The sequence below is a fragment of the Pygocentrus nattereri genome, chromosome 1 (assembly GCF_015220715.1).
Source record: "Pygocentrus nattereri isolate fPygNat1 chromosome 1, fPygNat1.pri, whole genome shotgun sequence".
In the NCBI taxonomy this organism is placed as follows: Eukaryota; Metazoa; Chordata; class Actinopteri; order Characiformes; family Serrasalmidae; genus Pygocentrus; species Pygocentrus nattereri.
In genome coordinates, this window is record NC_051211.1 from 19,631,675 (window position 1) to 19,652,917 (window position 21,243).

The 21,243-nt window shown below is 39.7% G+C and overlaps 1 long non-coding RNA gene across 1 annotated transcript in view; it reads left to right on the forward strand.

Annotated features, from left to right (window-relative positions):
- Positions 1-21,243, forward strand: part of LOC119263090 — a 51,521-nt gene continuing 30,278 nt past the window's right edge. The window contains exon 1 of the long non-coding RNA XR_005130098.1: positions 1-180. This is a non-coding gene — a long non-coding RNA (uncharacterized LOC119263090). The remainder of the gene's footprint in view (positions 181-21,243) is intronic.

A 21,243-nucleotide genomic window follows, 5' to 3' on the forward strand; every position in this document is an offset into this window, starting at 1 on the left:
ACTCTCTCTATCTGGCGCGCGCGTGTGTGTGTGAGCGTGCGTGTGTGTGTGATGGTCCTTTCTTCCTCGTGTCTCTCCAAACGCACATATGCAGTAAAATGCTGCTGCCTCTGAAGCTCGTGCACCTTTTTTTACTGCGCGTGGACTCATCTGCGGACCTGCGGCCTGGCGCACCTCTCAGTGAGTGTGTAAGAGTGTGTGTCCGAGTGTGAGTGTGTGTGTGTGAGTGTGTGTGTGTGTGTGTGTGTGTGTGTACTCCTGTGGGCTCCTGTGAGTGCAGGTGAAAACGCGCGCAGCATCCCAGTGTGACTGGTGACTGCGCGTGTGCACGCGCGTGTTTGTGCGGATGTTTGTTGTTTATTTGATATTAATTCACACACGGCACTGATGTCAAATATCAGCGTGTGTGCGCGCGCGCGTCTGGAGGGAGGGGGCTGGAGTGGGCCTCTAGAGAGAAAAGCTTTATCCTGAGTTATTAGCGGAGCTCTTCCCGTGTTATTGTGTCGTTTTAAAGTTAGGGATTAATTCCTGTCGTTTGATCTCGCTCATAATCGGAGACTGAACTGTAATGAATGTGTTAATGAGTTTATGTTGGCCGCTGATCGAGGCGTCACGGCTGTGGACGCTGCATTAGTCAATGCGGGTTTACAGTCTCTGTTCGTTTTCTGATTGGTTGATGAGTTTGGTCGTGTTTTGTTGTTCAGCGCTGTTTCTCTCTGTGCGCGTGGAAATGCTGTTTGTTTGCTCGTGCAAACGCGTGGGAACGAATGCAAAGTCGTCACGCAGCTCGCGCTGCCGGTTCCAGCGTCAATCAGTGCAAAATACTTATTTAATACTCTAATTAATAACTGCCCAATTTGATATGTTAATTATTGCAAAAATGTAACAAACAAATGACGAAACGAACGAATTACAGAAACGTAATAAAAATATCACTGGAAAATAAAATAATCAGTGCATAAAATAAATAGCGCTCAGTTAATGACATCACTCAGTGCAACGAAAACGAAACAACAAACATCTAGAAAATGACGAGAAGAGAAGAGAATAAGGTGCGAATATAGATATGAATATTAAACCGTTCAGGAAAAAATCGTTTTATTTCGATTTGAAGTCTATTTTAAAATAAGTTGCATGATGATTAATAATGTTCCATAATTATAATCATAAACTTTCATAAACAAATAAACGAAAATGCGATCAATCTATTATTATTATTATTAGTATTAGTATTATTATGTTGTCGTTGTTGTTGTTTTTCGATTAGAGAATGTTTTTTTATATCTGATAATCATAGTTCAGTGTTACTGTTGCTTTTGTTATTAACACTACCCTATCGTAATTATTACATAATTATTTCATAGTTATTACATAGTTTTTGTTTAGTCTCCAGTTTATGTCGGAGTGTGTTTTCGCTGATTCCCGGAGCGGAAATTCGCTTTAGTTTCTTCTGTAAATCACAGAAAGGAATAGTTGCTGTTGTTGTTATAAAGTCTTTATTAATAATAGTTGAAACTCTGAGGAATTCTGTCTGTGCGCAAAATATAAATATAAAACATGACATATAAAATGTGAAACGCGTCATAACGTCTGCTACATTAATCTCATATCTCATCAACAGTTGTGTATGAACGTCTCAACACCCTGGTCAAATGACGCGTTTAGTTAGCGGAAGGTAACATATCTCCGCTCTAGAGGACCCACTGAAATATGACATGTATTATCATTTTAACGCCACTGTTTCCTGTTTATGCTGAGCTTAACATGCTGGAAAAAACACAAAACACTAAATGTGCCATAACCTTTGCACGGACCCGTTTCATGCTTTATTTTCCCCCAGTGTTTTACACTCAGCCGGTGACTGCGCGTTAAAGCATTAAAGCGGTTCTCTGTAGTGGACGTAGTGGACAACAGCTCATTAACCAGGGGTGCCCAAACTTTTGCATACACGAACTTCACTGCAGGTGTGCAGAGAGTCCGAGCGGGTTTTACTCCACACTCATCTACAGTATTAATGATATGAACATGTTTACATCATCATCATCATCATCATCATCATCATCATCATCATCATCCTCAGCGTTTCAGTGTGAGTATATAAAACTGTCTGATACTCTTCGGTATTACTGCGGTGTTCAGCTCTTTATTTCATGAAGGAGAGGCTGTGTGTTCAATTATTAGTTTATTAAAGTGTCATGTATCACTAAAAATGAGATAATTATCTAATTAAATTAAAGTTAATTACATTTAATAATGATGAAGACCTTTAAAGAAAAGAAAACCTTGTTTGTCAGACTGTATTTGAGTGTAAATCTTTAAACAAAAGGGCTTTTTTTTTTATCAAAAGCTCCATGTGTTTTTACATTTTTCTGCAGAGATTCAATTTAGAGTGAGACCAACATTGAAAATCTGGGATTGTTTTTATTTAAACATGGCAATAAACAGCAGACATTTTGAAGAGCTAAAAGAAAGAAGAGCCGCCTTAAAGCAAAATGAAGCAGAAAGATTTAAGGTTCGGTCCTTGTTTAAAAGTCAGTACTCAGACTGAAGTAAATCTGTGAGATTGACCATGTTATGGTCTTTGTGCAGAAAGTCTTATCTCTTCCACTGAACCTCCTCTCGGGTGGATCTGAACTGCTCAGAGGCTTTTGCACAAACCTGTGGAGTTCATGTGAGCTGGAAAAGGGGGACACACACTATCGAATACAGAGAAATTCTGAAAAGCAGGAGATTTCAAAAATTCTGCTTTGTATACATTGTTTATATAATGTAGTGATGTCATTAGTAATGAAATGCTATATTGATTTAGAAAAGAATGTAAAATAGAAACATTTTTACTAGTGATCTTTTATACTCCACTGCATGAAATGCAAATATTACAATATATTACCATTACATGGAGAATAGGTATTGTTATTATTATTATTATTATTATTATTATTATTATTATTATTATAGAGATGGTGTACTGTAATAAATCTTAACTGAAATAGAATCCACTCACTGTGTGTGCTGCGATGCTGTTAGCTGTGAGCTTATAACTGCAGTGATTGAGTAGACTGAGTGTAATCGCTACTTTAGATTTTTTAAATGAACAATTATATTACCGTTAAAATATGCTAATATTAACGTGTAAAGAAAAATACTGAATCTGAGGATACTCAAGGTTTCAATGTCAGTATGAGAGAAGGAAGTCTAATTATTACATTCAAATACTTACATATAAAATACATACGGAGCAAATGGGACCACATAGCCTTTCACTGTACAAAGCATGTGTGTGTGTGTGAGTGAGTGTGTGAGTGTGAGTGTGTGTGAGTTTGTAATGTGTGTGTGTGTAATGTGTGTGTGTATGCACATGAATGTGTATGTGGCACCATTGCTGTGCTGTCAGTAACATGTGACTGTGCTGATGCTGTTGGTTGCCGTGGGAAACGTGTTGTCAGGGTGGATACTGTTAAGGAGAGATCCTCGTGAGCTCAGAGGTCAAAAGGTCAAACTCAACACAAAGCCATGTTGGTCTCATGACGTGCTCTCAGTAACACACACACACACAGACATGCACTTACACACACACACACACACACACACACACACACATACTCCTACAAACACACCTGGAAAAAGTGAGTGACAGGGAGACAGAGTGATAGAGAAAGAGAGTGAGATGAAGAAAGAGAGAGAGAGAGAGAGAGAGAGAGAGAGAGAGAGAGAGAGAGAGAGAGAGAGAGAGAGAGAGAGAGAACAAGAGAGAGAGAGAGAGAGAGAGAGAGAGAGAGATTTGGGTGTTTATCATTTTTGTCAGAGAACGAAAGGTTGCCCTTTTGTCCGTTCCGTAAATGGAGGAAAAAAATTCCTTGGGGAATTCCTGAATTCAGATGAGGAGAGCGAGAGAGAGAGAGAGAGAGAGAGAGAGAAGAGGGCAGAAATGAGAATGTGTGGAGCTGATGATTTCATCTCTGCCCTATAAACTCAAAGCCTCAAGCAGAAGCCAGAGTAGACCAGCAGAAAACATGTGCAATCAAAAAGTTCTTACAGAAGTGCAGAGAAACGTTTGAATTCATCCAGCAAAGAACTTTCTTCTGCTTTTAGATCCTTTTAGTCTAAAATAAAATGCTAAACCTTCAGAGGGAGAGATGTGAGCTACAGTGAAACAGCCCAGAATCTGAACCATCAAAGTTAATGAGCAAAATGAAAATGAAATTAAACCCAAACATGGAATTGGTGACAATGTAAAACGTAGATTACACACCAACATACCTCTTGATCGGTCAATAGATAGATAGATAGATAGATAGATAGATAGATAGATAGATAGATAGATAGATAGATAGATAGATAGATAGATAGATACTCACTAAAACACAAAACCATAAGCTACACGGAACTAAGGAAATGCTGCTAGTTACAATCAACATGTGCTGGTGCTGTATGGGGATGGGTGAAGCTGTATGATGTACATGTAAATAGCTGTATAAAGTACATAAAGCTGTGTAAAGATCTCTAAAGCTGAATTAAGGATGTAAATCTTTACTTGGTCAAATGACATGTTTTGTTGATTTTCTAAGTGAAAGTAAGTAACACCTCCTCTACAGAGAAACACTTCTGCACATGACGTAAAATGAGGCCTGTGCACAAGTTCCGACACATATTATACTTCGTTCTATTTTTGTCCAAAATGTTAAACTAAACTTTATGTTCATTTTATTCAACTGATCATTCCATTTTGTCACCACCAAAACAATCATAATGCCACCCAAACATCTACTTAATGTTTCAACAGTGACTATTTCACAAGTCACAATTTTAGCTCATTTTTAGCTCATTCTTATCAGTTACACCCTGATTTTCAGACTTTGGGACACATTTTCTTCAAAATAATGAGCTCTAACTGCTCTCCATATGGTCATGAGGGACAGGGATGCAGTCTCTCTACCTACTCTAAAATGCAGGGGTGTGGCTAAAATAAGGCTCCGCCTACGGGCTAAATCTCTTTGTGTTTTGGAAGTGACATTAAAACATGAGACAGCATTTTCTGAAGTGTTTTATTTTAAAAATTAAACTCATGATAATTTAAATATTTCAACCTCACTTTAAATGTAAAATAATAGGTTTGGTACAGACACCTCCCAATAGAAAATACATTATAAATGATGATTTATAGCTGCATAAAGAATAAAAAGTTGTGTAAAGTATAATATATAACGCTGTGTAATGTATGTAAAGCTTATTGAAGATTTATAGAGTGGATAGTTGCTGTATATGCGTGTGGGGCTGAAGGTTAGTGTGATGATTTTAGAGCAGAGCTAGAGCTGCTGGCGGAGAGAGGCTGATAAATGAGGCTTTATACACGCTGCTCTCTCTTTTTACTGCACTGATAGCACAGAAATGAGAGCTGGGTCACTGTGTAGAAATCTGGAGTCATACACATCGTCTAACACACAGAGTGCAGAGTGTGAGGGTGAGAGTGAGACAGTGGAGGTATTAGTGATATTAGATTAGTGATGTTAGTGATGTGTAATGAGATTAGGGATGTTAATGCTGTTAGGCTGCTGTCAGCCATAAAGACAACCTGTAATTATTAGTACAATTGAAATGTTTCATATCAGGACCATTCCACCAAATTACCAAATTATTTCAAACTGCAGTTCCACAGCTCAAAACCTATTACAAAAACAAAATAAGTACTCAGACCGTACATATTTACAAATAGCTTTACATATATATACAAATCACCCAGCTCTATTTTCTCTGCTATCTCTCTCTCTCTCTCTCTCTCTCTCTCTCTCTCTCTCTCTCTCTCTCTTTTCTCTCTCTCTCTTCTCTCTCCTTCTGTCTCTCTGCTGTATGTTTTTAGTTTCTTTCTTTCTCCCTCTCACTCTGTCACACTCTTTCTTTCTCACTTTTATCCTCTCTTCTATCTCTCTCTGTTTCTCTCTCTCTCTCTCTCTCTTTCTGTGCAGGTGTGGGAATGTTCTCCTGCTAAGCTCCCACACAGATGGGCTGTGTGTGTGTGTGTGTGTGTGTGTGTGTGTGTGTGTGTGTGTGTGTGTGTGTGTGTGTGTGTGTGTGTGTTTTGTCAGTGATGGTCCCTGGTTGAGAGCTGTCTGTGTGGACGACACCTCATGCTGTAATTGTTTATCACTGTTGAGATGTTTTCCAATCTAGCGCTATGTTATATTATACGTTTTACGCCATGAGGACCATGTGCATTTGTTAGTAGTAGAGAGGATATTTTATTACAAATACAAACTTGATGAAAAGTTCAAAGAAACGATACACTTTGCCATGTTTTTGTCATTTTTAGAATCAATATAATATGAATATTGTGTGCTGCTTCTTTTGCTATTTTTATTTTTGACCATTTAGTGTAACTTTATATAATAATAACTAAACACAGACAAATGTTTAGTAATTGTTTTGGGACTTGAATTCATTACACTCTTGATACATAAATATCTAATAAGTCATAGTAGTTTCTAAATAATAAATAGTAGACACTAAATAGTTCATAGTAGTCTCTGAATAATTTATAGGAGATACTGAATAACTTATAGAAGTTCTTCAGTATCAATTATATTTTTAATCATTTTAGTAGTTACTGATAATTCATTATACCTAATATTTCATAATAGCCTCTGAATAATTCACAGTAGGTCATAAATAAATCCCAGTAGCTAGTGAACAGTAAGCCTAACGATGGTGACACTTTATTTTGAGTGGTCCTTTGAGATAAAACAAAAAGTCAACAGACTCAACATATCAAAAACATATGAGGGTAAGGATTAGGTTTTGGGTTGAGGCTAAGGTTAGAATTAGGGCCAGGGTGAGGGTAAGGATTAGGGCTAGGATGAGGGTTAGGTTTTGGGTAAGGCTGGGTAAGATTAGGTTTTGTGTAATGGAAGTAACATATTATCAGTACCTGCACTTTACTGTAAATAGTGCATCAACAGAACATCTATAAGATATTTACTTCAATGTATTCCGATGCTTCACTATTGCTACTTCACTGATATGTTGTTTATGTGATATTGAAGAGTTTATTAATCATCTACAAAGGACCACTCCAAATAAAGTGTTACCCTACAGATTAATAACTGAAAAATAAGCCTGCAGTTTTAAGGGCTATATATGTTAATATCACAGGTTTATCTCTATTATTAAGGAGACCACTGGCTGCTCAGTACCAACAGTGATTGCTTTACTCTAAGATGCTGAAAATCCTTTTTAACCAGAAGAAATTGCTGCTATTTAAAACATTTTGTCACTTTGTATATAAACTTTATATAGAAAAAAATGCTTAAGTTCTTGAGTTTGGAGTTGACATGATGATTTTGGGAAAAAATGCTTGGTTCTTCTTTTCTTTACCTGTTTCTTTATATTGCCAAATTGTTGCATAAAAGCTACAGAGTAGTTAGAGCACTACTGTGAATAACATCAAGCCAAAGTCAGCCAAATTGCTTGTATTTGTATTTTTTTAAAAGTAAATTTAAAGCAAACTGTCTAAATAAATAGCTTTAAGCATAACTTCCTCAGGTGGCCTAAGACTTGTATACAGTACTGCATGTGGGGTGTTATTATGGGCCTCGTTTCTGATATATGTGTGAATTAAAGAGTCATTTCAGACTGGCCTTCTATCTCTGCTCTATCTGCCTGCTGAATATTAATGATTACCCTCATTAACATGTCAGCCCATCATCAAAGGGTTAATAAAAATAATTCAGCATTCCGCGACCCTTCCTGACCCCTACGCTTCTGTCCAGCCATCTTTTTAATAAATCGATGCAGCTGCGCGACGTTTAAATAGGTCCCCCTCTCTCTGAGGCCTGCCATGAATCCGGCCTTTGTGTCCAGTGCTGAGTTTCCAATTCTCTACCGCTCTCTCTCTCTCTCTCTCTCTCTCTATGCTGGGTGCTGTAGTAGGGTGGCATTGGTGGGGGGGTCAGTGGGGTGTTGGGGGGTGAAAACTTGGACTGGGGTCCACCGCAGCTGGGGAAGAATAGAGGGAGAGGGAGAGGGAGAGAGGGAGAGATGTTAGTAGAATGAATGAATGGCTCATTATACTAGCTGGTGCATATCTGCACAGAGTGGCTAAAGGAAAGACTCCAGTTACTCCAATTGTGTGTGAGAAACATCTAAAGGAAACTGATAGGGGAGACCAGGGGGGCTGCACAGGGGGGTTTAGGGCAAAACATAAGGGGGAGGGGAGAAAGAGAGACAGAGTGAGGTGAAGCAAGAGTTTCTCGCTGCAGGTATTTCTAACCCCTCCCCTCCTCCTTCCTCCTTGCATTTCCCTCTCAATGCTGCAGGTGCCGTTGTCATGGCAACCACAGAACCCGCCCCCAGGTCTCATTCCCCCAACCCACATTAAAATGCAGGTGGATGGTGAATTATAATCCCTGTAGTATGAGTAGAAGCAGACATCATACTGTATTGAATATACTGGGAGTAGATTTATGTAACAAGTCACTTTTTCATCATATCTGAATGCTTATAATAATGTTTCAGAATTATAATCTGAATCAGTTCATTGGTCAGTATGACAATGCCAGGTACAAGAATTTGTTTTGGTATGCTAGACACACCGTAAGCCCAGACAAAATAAGCAGAACTCGAAATTATTAAGGCAATCAGTCAACTGACATAATTAACAAAACACATCCTCTACACACACACAAAGATGGTTCTTCAAGGGTTTTTTGCATCACATAAGGGTTCTTCAGATTGACAGAGAATGTATTTTACATGGTTCTATAAAGAACCTTTTTGAAAAGGGTTCCATAAAGCACTACAACTGATTCATCTATTGATACAAGCTTGAAATCATAACAATATAAGAAGCTTTTTTGTACTGTATAGAACCATTTTTAAAAAGGTTCTATACAGAATCATCTACAGCACATTCCCCATCAATCTGAAGAATCATTTAACAATGCAAAGACCTTATCAATCATGCAAAGGTTTCTTTGAGTGTTTGTTTCTATATAGAACCATTTTCTTGAATAACCATGATTTTTAAGAGTGGGCACACTTCTGTACCTTTTAATACACAATTATTGTTTATTTGCTGAACTAAAGAAACTTTTTTGCCAATTTGTTGCACTAAACATGGCAGAAAAATGCTGTAGTTAAATGTGTTCTCTGTAGAGGCTGTGTGTTTATTTTCAGTTAGAATATTAACAAAATATGTCATTTGAGCAAGGACAGTAAAACTTTTGCTTATGATTGTAACTGTGAAAGGTAGTGCTCTGCATTTTGTGTTATGTTGTGCTTGTGTGTGTTTGTGAATGTGTGTGTTTGACTAGACACTGCCTATTGTCCCATAGACTGGATGCAGCCGGATAGAGAGAGAGAGAGAGAGAGAGACAGAGAGAAATGAGGGAATGAGAGCGAGGGATGATGGGTATGAGTCAGTGGAAATGAAATGCAGAAAATGATGCAGAAGAATTCACACTCACACAAAAGTGGCTTTATCACCGCAAAACAGGGCTGGACAATAACGCATCAGCCCTAATGACGCCCACCTGGAGTCTAGACTCTCTCTCTCTCTCTCTCTCTCTCTCTCTCTCTCTCTCTCTCTCTCTCTCCCTATCTCTGTCCCCCTCTCTCATTCAGTCTTTCTTGCTGTGTGTCTCTTATTCGCTCTTTCTTTCCTTGTCTGTATTTTAGGGAATACAAACATGACATGCACATGATGTCATGCAAAAAGATATGCCTTTTTTCTTTTTGCTTTTTTCAATAATTTACATCAAATACATTCTCATAATGTGCCATAATATAATTAAAGACAGCAACATACTGTGCCATCCACAACGGGCTCCACACTGGGTGAGGAGCTTAGGGGGTGTGGCCATACAAAGTGGCACCTCCAGGTTGAAGACAGACTCTTGTTGTTATTGTTGTTGTGGTTTAGTGGTAGTTGTGTTTACTGGAGTAATTATGTTGCAGGAGGCCTTTGCTGTTAGCTAGTGGTTAGAGGTGTTAACCCCTCCCTGTATTTTGTTTTGGGGTAGCACTTTGCTGGGTATTTCTTGCTGCCGTTAAAGTGCCTGTTCAAAATAAAATAGCATTTACTCATACACATATTGTTTTCTGTGTCTTCTTCTGCACTGACACTACACTGGTGTCAGAAGTGGGATGTGACTGCCTAGTTGCAAAAAATAGAGTAGCACATCAATGAACTCAAAGGCAGAGGGCAAAGAAGTCATAGCCTGGAGGAAGGGGGTACCAAGTTCTATACCTGTTCCTTCACTGATGGGTCCGGCCAGCCTAGAATTAAGATGGCTTAGCAACAATGCCCAGCTGGATCTAGGGAAGAGGGAGGCAGCGCACCTCTGTTTACCATGCTTCAATAATAAGGATGCCTTCACACAGATACTTTACACAGCTACATTTGGTCACCGGGCATCATAGCTGGGCAGTAGCCATCATGGTGATGGAGCTGTTAATGACATACAGGTGCTTATGGATCTGCTACCAGTTCAACCCAGGAACACTGACCATGGCCCTCCAGTGACATTTCAAGCAGGGGCTGGCGGTGTGTACGGCCAGGTGGCTACTCCTTGAAAGGTGGGGTCTAATAAGCGGAAAGGCATGCTGGTGGTGGAACTAAGAACGATGACTTGACAAGCATAACCAGCATTCAAGATGGGTGCCCAGGAAGAGTTGGCACTGGAATACTTCCTGAACGCACTGCGGCTGGAGGAGCTGAGACAGTAGGTGCAGCTTACTGCACTCGCTAGCCTTCAAGCAGCCTCCACTGAAGCAGAGAGGGTAGAACTCATCCTCAGTGTGCAAAAACTGTGGCAAGTAATGCAGTTCTGTGCAGTAGAACAACTTGAAGAGGAGATGGTGTGTTGAGCGGCCTCTGAGCGACTGGTGTGCTGATGGTGCAGGAAAAGGTAACACCACGCCAGTCAATGCCACATAGCCACAAAGGACAAGTGAAGCTGGTTGCTCTAGCTAGCGGCGGAGCTGAGGCAGATAGTTGGGACCCCTTGTCAGTGTAGCCTTCCATTCCTCATAGGGAAAACTGCTGACTTGAGAGAAGCTGAAGTCGCAGTGTTAGAGCCAGTTGGGATCTCCGGGGTGGGCGATGCTGTGAGGTCGAGGGCACCATGACTTTTCACAGGTGAAGCCAACAATGCTGAAGAAGATGAATGCACAGCACTGTTTGGTGGATGGATCCCTGAGTGCCAGGAGCAGCACCCTTGTAAGCAGCAGTGGCACAGTGGACGGTGGAGAAAGCAGTAGGCAGCCAAAAGGAGTGCAGCTGCTGTTGTCATTACACCCAGTAGCACCAGACTTGATGTTCTGGGGAGTTCCATCATGCCCAGGAGGAGGACAGTGCATCCAGATTGGCCAGCCCCACAACCATCTCCATGTTGTGTGTCAGGCCAGGAGGCACCACTGCACCAAGGACATGGCCCTGAGTGAGGACTGTGGGTGCCTGCTGCTAAGGAGCAGGAACATTACAGCACTTTGGCTGGCCGGGAGGGTGCACAGGCCAGGATCCGATTCCAGAGAGGCAGCAGATCAAAGGAGGGGGGCCAGGCAAAGTGACCCTAGCATTTACATATAACTGCACTTTCAGGCTACAGCAGTTTAGCTCCGACCATTCACACAGAAGTTATAAGGAATGTTTCAGCTCAGACAACTTTTTGAATGAGGCACAATACAGGACAGCCAACAGAGCTCCTGTGCATACATGACTCTTAAAGGCAAGAGCATCAAAGGCTGATAAAAAGAGGGTGATAAATAGAAAATCTAAAAATTAATTATGACTGTTTTGGAACATAAAACTACATAAATGTAATAAGTGGACCTCAAAGGAAAATATAAAATACAAGACAAATGTTGGGAAATCATCATATTCAGCAGCCCCCCAGCACCTCAATTTCCAGCATCCCTGTTCTCTCCTCGCCATTCTTTTACACTACAAATCAAAAGAGAGAGAACATCTTGCTTTCTTGTGAGAATTTCTGAGTAATATTTGGTTTTTGTTGCTACTTTTCTGAATAAATAAGAACAACATAAATGCTAAGTTAGTACATAGCAGATATGTGGTAATCCTTTGGGTATATTTAACCTAAGCAATTATTTAAAAGTTTTCTTTTCCAGCCTCATTTGCATTAAAGAGATAGTTTGGCCAAATGTCAAATTATCACAACTCAACTCACTCCAAGTGTAGTCGATCAGCCAAGATATAGTCATGTGCAAATGTTTGGGCACCCTGGTGAAATTACATGTCTGGACAATGCGCTGCTGCTGTTTATGTGCTGAGAATAAAATTTTGGGGAAAAAATAAGAGCATAAAATGTGGCCGTGCAAAGATTATGGCACATTTTGTGTTTTATTGAGTTCGTTTCCTAATCTGTTAAGCTCAGCAAATAAACATTAATTGTGCATTAAAATTTGCAGATAGATGTTATGTTTGAGTGTATTCTTTGTAGTGGATAAGTTAACTTAGACTAAATAAACATAGGACCAGGGTGTTAAAACCTTCACATACAGCTCTATGCACCGGAGATATGAGATTAAAGTAGCTAACAAGTGATAGAAGCTCATTGACTACATTTAAAGTGAGAAAAAATACTTTTTAAAAAACTAGGTCTCCAAATGGTTCCCCTTCTGTCTCTCTCTCTCTCTCTCTCTCTCTCTGTTTTTTCTCAGGCTGTGATCATAAACTCTTCCCTCAGGCAGGAACAGAGGTCCATGTGATCTGCAGCTCGGGTCACGCTGCACTCAGTATCATACATTTTAATTACCCTGTAAAAAGACCCACACAATGAACACAAGAACGTTCAGTATTTTCTCTGGACTCTTGCAGTGAGATCTGCTAATTACTTATGCATCTTTTTACACTGTGTGGGATTGCAACTTAAATAAAATGTCCCTTTTATCTTTATTAATAACCTTCTATATAGTTTATGTACATTCATTAATTTAAGAGAGAATCTTCTAATACATTTTTGATACTTTTTAATATTAATTTCATAAATTAATGCTAATAAATCACAACAGAGAAAATGAGCTGTGAATATCTGTTTCTAAGTTTCTTGCTGCTACAGATTTATCTGGGCATTTCCTGGTTACTCTTCTATCATGCCTGCATTTAGGATTTCAGTTTAGAGTCTCTGTAATAGAAAGTAGGCTTTAATGTAGATCACATACTGTGTTCATTATAATAGGCTGTATGAAATCTCTCAAACTGAATGGCCTGTAGTTCACAGCGAGGAGCTGTAGTGAAGTTTCCTGTGTTAGATGCTGTTTTGGTGTTGGTGTGAATGTGTGAATCTCCATTCGTTTCATATGTGTGTTCTGACAGAAAAGCAGACTCCGAAACAGAACAGCAGAGAAGAAAATGAGTCGAGTGTTGTGCACTCTGGGGTCAGCCATGACGTATCTGCCATTTCTAAAGAGCAAAGGGAAGAGAGAGAGAGAGTGACAGAGAGAGATAAGAGTATGAGAGTGAGAGAGAGCGAGAGAGAGCGGAGAGAGCGAGAGAGAGAGTGAGAGAGAGAGAGAGAGAGAGAGAGAGAGAGACCATAAATTCAAACAGGCTGTTCCAAACCTTTTTTTCTTCATTGAATGCTGTGTTTTCCGTTGATCAGGGATTAAACTTTTATAATCCAAATCTGATAAATTTGAGCAAAATAACTATAGAGGAGTTTATGTCAGCAGTAGTCTGGGAAAGCTCTTCTGTAGCATCATAAACACAATAATTATACATTCCTATATTAACATAGTTCAGATTTAGGTTTGGGATGAAAGCTAATGTTAATTGAGAACCTTGCAGCTCTGTTATGTATTACATATTACATTTTTAATAGTTTTGGTGAAAAGAAGACTGACAGTCATTTATAGTGTTAGATATTTTTAATATTGAAAACATCTTATTGGAACATTCCTAGTGTCACATGTCATTACATGAAATATGTACCATAAAACACTTATAATATAATGGGTGGCATGAAAAGTTGAAATGAAATATATGCCACTAATCAGGCAAAACTATTTACAACAGAAAGAAAAAGCAAAACATCTGGATGTTTGTGGACTTTCAACAATATGATGCCTGACATCAAGTCAGTGTTATGATGAGGTACATGTGCAGTGAAATTTAAGAATGGTTTCCCACAGTCAGGACAGGACTGCTGCCTGAGTCCCAGACTTTTTAACATATATGACTGAAGGACCACATTAGAGTTTAAACTTAAAAAGTGAAAGATTGGTTTTGAATGATTTCTTTCTCAATTCTCATTTAGCAAAAATAACAACAGATCTATGAAGCTAACATTCTGTTCTATATAAATCCCTGGCTTGGATGTGAAGGAGGTCAAGGAAAAGGCAAGAAGAACTTTCTGTGCTACTGAAAGATCAATCAGATGACTAACCACCAGTGGAAGTGGTGCATGCAGATGTTTGTCAGTGTTCCTTATGGTTCTGAAAAAAACAACATGCCCCCAGAGGTAAATTAAGGTAATATCCTCTGTTAACTGGTCAGAAAAGCACACTGAAGCAAAGAAAAATTAAGGTCTGCTATAAAGTGGCACAAAGAGCGTCTCCCAAAACAACACATCTAATGAAATTATAACGAATGGAGATGACAAATACTTCACATATTGGAGATAGTCTTGAATGTCACAACACAAATTTGAATTCTATTGAGTGCAAGATTAAGAGTCCACACTTACATTTGGAACGTTTGACCACAGTTATAGACAAAACCTGAGGAAAACGTTGATAGTAGAGAGTTCGAGAACCAAGGAACATGTGCAGGAACATGTGCAGCAGCTGCAAGTAAATCTGTGTTAACATGACAGCAGAATGTGTTTAACAGCCTTTTCTCATAAATATGGTCACTTAAATGGAAATTAAACCAATATTTTTTTTTTTACATCTGCATGTTATGATGTAAACAAACTCATTTATTAATTTCTTAACTGTGGTGGTGATAGGAGCCAGGGGTCACAATGTCTACTGTTCAAATAAAGCCATTTTACTTACTATCAAAAACCAGTAGAGAACCTACACATGTCTTCTGAAATTTTAGATGTAATGTTGGTAATGGTAAAATAGTGGTAAATAGGAAAAAAATTCTTCTGGATATGGACAGCCTGGGGATCACTGAGAATTAAACTCACAATATCCTGATCTTGGGGAGAGTTTAACTTAAAACATTAAACCACAAGTTACTACACTACTTTTCAAAATTAAAACAAATATGTTAAAACATTTAAGGATGCTGAAATCTGAACAGATTCAGGAGCTTGCGAGTAGCAGCCTTAGCATTTACCCCGCCCCTCCACAATGAGGTTGCGGGTTTGAACCCCAGTGATGCCATAGCCATCCATTACTGAGAACCAAGAAGAAAATGCCTTGTGGAACTCTCTGATCTGTCTGATAGAAAGAGTCCCAACTAGTGAGGAAACAGTAAAAAACATGCTTTCCATACTGTTTATATATGCAAGTAAGATGCGCAACTTAAAAACGTGAGTTAGGGGAACTTTTGACTAAAGCAAGTAGTTGAGTTCTAGTGTCCTCAAGTTGACATACATAAAAAAGCAGTGTAATCTGTTACCCTCTAATGTTAAGTTGAGCTGAATTTCATTTTTTACTTTGTAGTACAACATCAGGCAACATGAAGCACTGTCAAATTTGTCTGTGCATAGAACAGCCGGGTTTTATTTGGGACAGCCAATCAGCAGTCACGGATATGAATGATAAGTACATTTTTTTTCTGCGTGTATAGCTCTGACCATCATGACCTGTGTGTAATTATTGGTGCCCTGAGTGGGAAATAGAGCTTTGATGTGAAGAGTGGAGCTCCACTAGAGAGTGCTGTTAATGCACAGACAATAAAGAGCTTATAATTAGTGTCATTACCTCCTGCAATGATGGGCCTTAATCAGCTTTAAGCCTCAGCAGCTCTCTGCAGGTAGACATCATGAAGCTCAACATGAGCTCAACAGCATAGCTGGAGATGGTCTGTTAGATGAGTGTTTCATGATTTCAATACAGTATCACACCATATAAAACTATTTTGTGCCTCTTCTGAGAGGCTTTTATTTGCCAATTTTCATGGACATTTTTAAACATTTGCATATATCCATTTAGAGTAAAGCGTGTGGAGAGAGGGGAGGGGTTTATGCTATGAATACACCCTCATTCAGACTAGGCTTTTGTACTGTCAGTTCTTGCAGTAAAGAAACTCTCAGGATCTTTTATGCATTCAGATAAGGCCTAATAATTTCTGTGAATCAAATTTCTTGCGAAAAACATCACTCAAGGTCGTGTCCTGGATACATCATTGAGAATAAAAGAAGTAGGCCAACCAGGTTCAGTCAGTTGTTTTCAAAGAAAAACAGCGGCTGTAGCTTTCTGCCAGGATTTATAATTAAAGGAGTCACTGTAAAACTGCTATGTACAATTTATATGTTGAAATATATGCTGATAGCTGTTACAAGCTTCACAAGTGCCTATACAAGTTTTAAATGTATGTGTTTTATCTAGAACAACCAAAAATGGTTTACCAGTGTTAGCTTTGCATTGCATGCTATTAAAAAAAGAACACTGGCAGAAATTAACTGCAGATAACTGCTGCAACTTTGTAGTTAGCTAATATAATTGGGTAGACATCTGGCTACTGTTAGACATAATGACATAAAAGACAGCAGACTGGGTGTTCTACATTTTTTAATTGAGCTGTTATGGAAAATTCTACCGTGGCTAGTGCCAGTGGCTGGTATAAAATGAATAAATTGGATGCTGATTTATCTGGAATGTGAATGATGAACACTTATTGCTTAAGTCCAGGTGTACCCAGTCATGTACAACAAAACTCGAACTTTGGAGAAAACACACCACTAAATGTACAAAGAGACATTTTCATGTGTTCAAAGCATGTCATAGCATATCTTAGTGGAAAATGTCATCACCCTTACCTAGCTCTTTGGTTGTGCAGCATAAGGTATGCCTTTTGTTTGAGTTTATTGGTTTAGCTGGTCCACCAGCATGAAAAACCTTTGTTGGTTAACCAGCTTGACCAGTTTCATAAACCTGGTCTACCAGCATAGGGTATGGTTACACCTGGACCAGCTAGATGTCCAACTAGTGTAACCATCAAAGGCCAGCTACTAAGAAAAGCTGAACTTAGTTTTTCAACAGGATTGCATTATTTAATATAATTGCACTCAGCCATTAATGGTATGTCTTTTCAAACTCCTTACAGCTATACTTCAAATTATTAGTTTTTATCAGTCAGCCAATATTATTATTATACTTATTTTACTTATTACTTTACTAGCGAGGAGGAGGACACATATGCTGAGATAAGCGAGATTTATTAAGGGCAAATCCAGGGTCATAGTCGAGACAGTCCAGGTTCCAATAATCTACACCAAGTTCAGAATGGGCAGACATAACTGAGAACTAAGAAACAAACCACAATGACAGTACAAACAGAGTAAGGACAGACTAATACAAAGACCAGCAAAGACAAAGTGCAAACACAGGGCTCAAATACAATAGGGATAACGAGGGATAGGCGGAAACCAGGTGGCGACAATCGGGGTGGAGTCATGAAACCAGGGGGCTGGACCAAAACAAACACACATGGGTAAACTAAAACAACGCGAACACATGGACTGGACTGGGAGGGGCCAATCGTGACACGTAGAGTATGTTTGATATGGTTTTCGGCCATTTACATTATGTTCATGGTCATGCCTGGCCTCACCTATCAGTACTGCTATCCACGATCCATACTCCATGAATCCATGAATACTTTTTAATATTTTGGTAAATTAAAACAGAATTCAGTTAAGGTGTGTGCAACTGAGGTGTGTATATATAAAGTATTTTACATTGGCTTTAAATGTATCGCAGCCAATCAGATTGCAGAACCATAACTCTCTAATTTATAGGTGATGTTTTGTTGGGTTATGTCATTGAGTTTAGCCATGCCGGATATCATTTAATCTCCCACTAATGATGATCAGTTATTGGTTAAAATAAGTGGCCAATATTGGCACCCCTTGTATCTTTCATCCAAAATAAGATAGCTATCTAGATAAAAGCAGACAGACTTTCCCACAAGCTCTAAATCACTTTGGAGTAGGATTTGGAAAAGTGGTCCCCAATGGAAACTACACCTATTGATATTAAATGGGAAAGTGGCTTTTAGTGTTCTGATGAGATAAAAAGCATGTGTGTGTGTGTGTGTGTGTGTGTGTGTGTGTGTGTGTGTGTGTGTGTGTGTGTGTGTGTGTGAGAGAGTTAAAAAGGAAGTGTGGCTGCTTAAGGCCTCATGTGGTTTTGTCTCTATGTGAATCACAGTTCAGGTGGCCAAAACACATGCCAAATCGCTCTCTCTCTACCACTCCCCTCTTTTTTTCAATTTATCTCTCCCTATGTCTTTCTTTTGCTCTCACCCACTCTCTCTCTCTTCTCTCTCTTCTCTTTCTCTTTTTCTGTATCTCTTTCTTTCAATATCTCTCTCTCTGTATCTCTTTCTTTCTTACTCCCTCAGTATCTCTCTCTCAACATATATACAGTGGGGAAAAAAAGTATTTAGTCAGTCACCAATTGTGCAAGTTCTCCCACTTAAAAAGATGAGAGAGGCCTGTAATTGACATCATAGGTAGACTTCAACTATGAGAGATAAAATGAGAAAAAAAAATTCAGAAAATCACATTGTCTGATTTTTAAAGAATTTATTTGCAAATAATGGTGCAAAATAAGTATTTGGTCACCTACAAGCAAGCAAGATTTCTGGCTGTCACAGACCTGTAACTTCTTCTTTAAGAGGCTCCTCTGTCCTCCACTCAACACCTGTATTAATGGCACCTGTTTGACCTTGTTATCTGTATAAAAGACACCTGTCCACAACCTCAAACAGTCACACTCCAAACTCCACTATGGTGAAGACCAAAGAGCTGTCGAAGGACACCAGAAACAAGATTGTAGACCTGCACCAGGCTGGGAAGACTGAATCTGCAATAGGCAAGCAGCTTGGTGTGAAGACATCTACTGTGGGAGCAATAATCAGAAAATGGAAGACCTACAAGACCACTGCTAATCTCCCTCGATCAGGGGCTCCATGCAAGTTCTCAGCCGGTGGGGTCAAAATGATCACAAGAACGGTGAGCAGAAATCCCAGAACCACACGGGGGGACCTATTGAATGACCTGCAGAAAGCTGGGACCAACGTTACAAAGGCTACTGTCAGTAACACACTACACCGCCAGGGACACAGATCTTGCAGTGCCAGGCGTGTCCCCCTGCTTAAGCCAGTACATATCCGGGCGCATCTGAAGTTTGCTAGAGAGCATTTGGATGTTCCAGAAGAGTACTGGGAGAATGTTATATGGTCGGTGAATGCTGAGTTGCATCCAAAGAACACCATACCAACTGTGAAGCATGGGGGTGGCAACATCATGCTTTGGGGCTGTTTCTCTGCAAAGGGACCAGGACGACTGGTCCGTGTACATGAAAGAATGAATGGGGCCATGTATTGTGAGATTTTGAGTGCAAACCTCCTTCCATCAGCAAGGGCGTTGAAGATGAAACGTGGCTGGGTCTTTCAGCATGACAATGACCCCAAGCACACTGCCAGGGCAACAAAGGAGTGGCTTCGTAAGAAGCATTTCAAGGTCCTGGAGTGGCCTAGCCAGTCTCCAGATCTCAACCCCAAAGAAAACCTTTGGAGGGAGTTGAAAGTCTGTGTTGCCCGCCGACAGCCCCAAAACACCACTGCTCTAGAGGAGATCTGCATGGAGGAATGGGCCAACATACCAGCAACGGTGTGTGCCAACCTCTGTCATTGCCAACAAAGGATATATAACAAAGTATTGAGATAAACTTTTGTTATTGACCAAATACTTATTTTCCACCATTATTTGCAAATAAATCAGACAATGTGATTTTCTGAAATTTTTTTCCTCATTTTGTCTCTCATAGTTGAGGTCTACCTATGATGTCAATTACAGGCCTCTCTCATCTTATTAAGTGGGAGAACTTGCACAATTGGTGACTGACTAAATACTTTTTCCCCCACTGTGTATATATATATATGTATGTGTGTGTGTGTCTCAGCATTTCTCTCTCTCTCTCTCTCTCTCTCTCTCTCTCTCTCTCTCTCTCTCTCTCTCTCTCTCTCTCTCTTTACCCCTGTCTCTCTCTTTCTGTCTCGCTCTCTCTGGTCAGTGATTCTGTCTTGTTCAGCTACATTCCTGCAGTCATGGCTGACAGTGACAGACAAACAAGCACTGCAGCTGGTGTGTGTGTGTGTGTGCGCGCATGTATGTGTGAGCATATCATGTTGTTGTCATGGTTGGGTAGTGTGTGGAGAATATTCAGTGAGGAGCAGACAACACGTACACACACACTCTCACACACACACACACACACACACACACACACACACACACACACACAAGCGAGTCACTTTCCAATCATGAGTTTTTCTCGGAACATTGAATTACAGCCGTGCAGGCGTGTGTGTGGGGAGCAATGAAAGGAGCCGTTGTTGGGGGCTGGGGTGGAGAGATGAAAGAGGAGAGGGAGATGGAGGGATGAAAGAAGGAAAAAGAGAGAGAGAGGGAGGGAGGGAAGATGGAGAGTTCATCTGTGGCAGACCCCATCGCCTCCTCACCCCACACACACACACACACACACACACACACACACTGAGTGGTCCATGTGACTGAGGGTTCAGATGCAGCACAGGCAGCTGTAGAGTGTAACAGGTGTGTTTTGTGCTCTGCAGAGTTTTCATTCAAAAGATGAATCTCCCGCTTTGTTGTTAATGTGTTATGTATGCAAGTTTTTTATATTATATCCAGTTAAAGGGCCTATGTGCTACAGTTTTCTAGTATTTTGAGGTCCACTCATAATGTTTGTGAGGCTTTATTTACAAAAACACAGTGACATTTAATTTTTATGTGACCATTTCCATTATCTCTATCTGTTAGATCTTCACAGGCTGTTTTTGTTACTGTGCCTTTAAGACTGAACTCTGTTCTGATTGGCCATCCGCAAACACTGAATGGGTGGGCCTAAATTACTATAGGCTGAGCAGGTGGATATATGTAAATGAGTTGTTTTGTTTAGCTTCATAGAAACAGTGATTTCAACACTGTCTATTTTGCCAGCACAGCTTTCAAATATGATCTTTATGGACTGGAGAGTGAATGGTACAGGTTACATACTACATCAGACTACATTTATTCCACAAAAGTT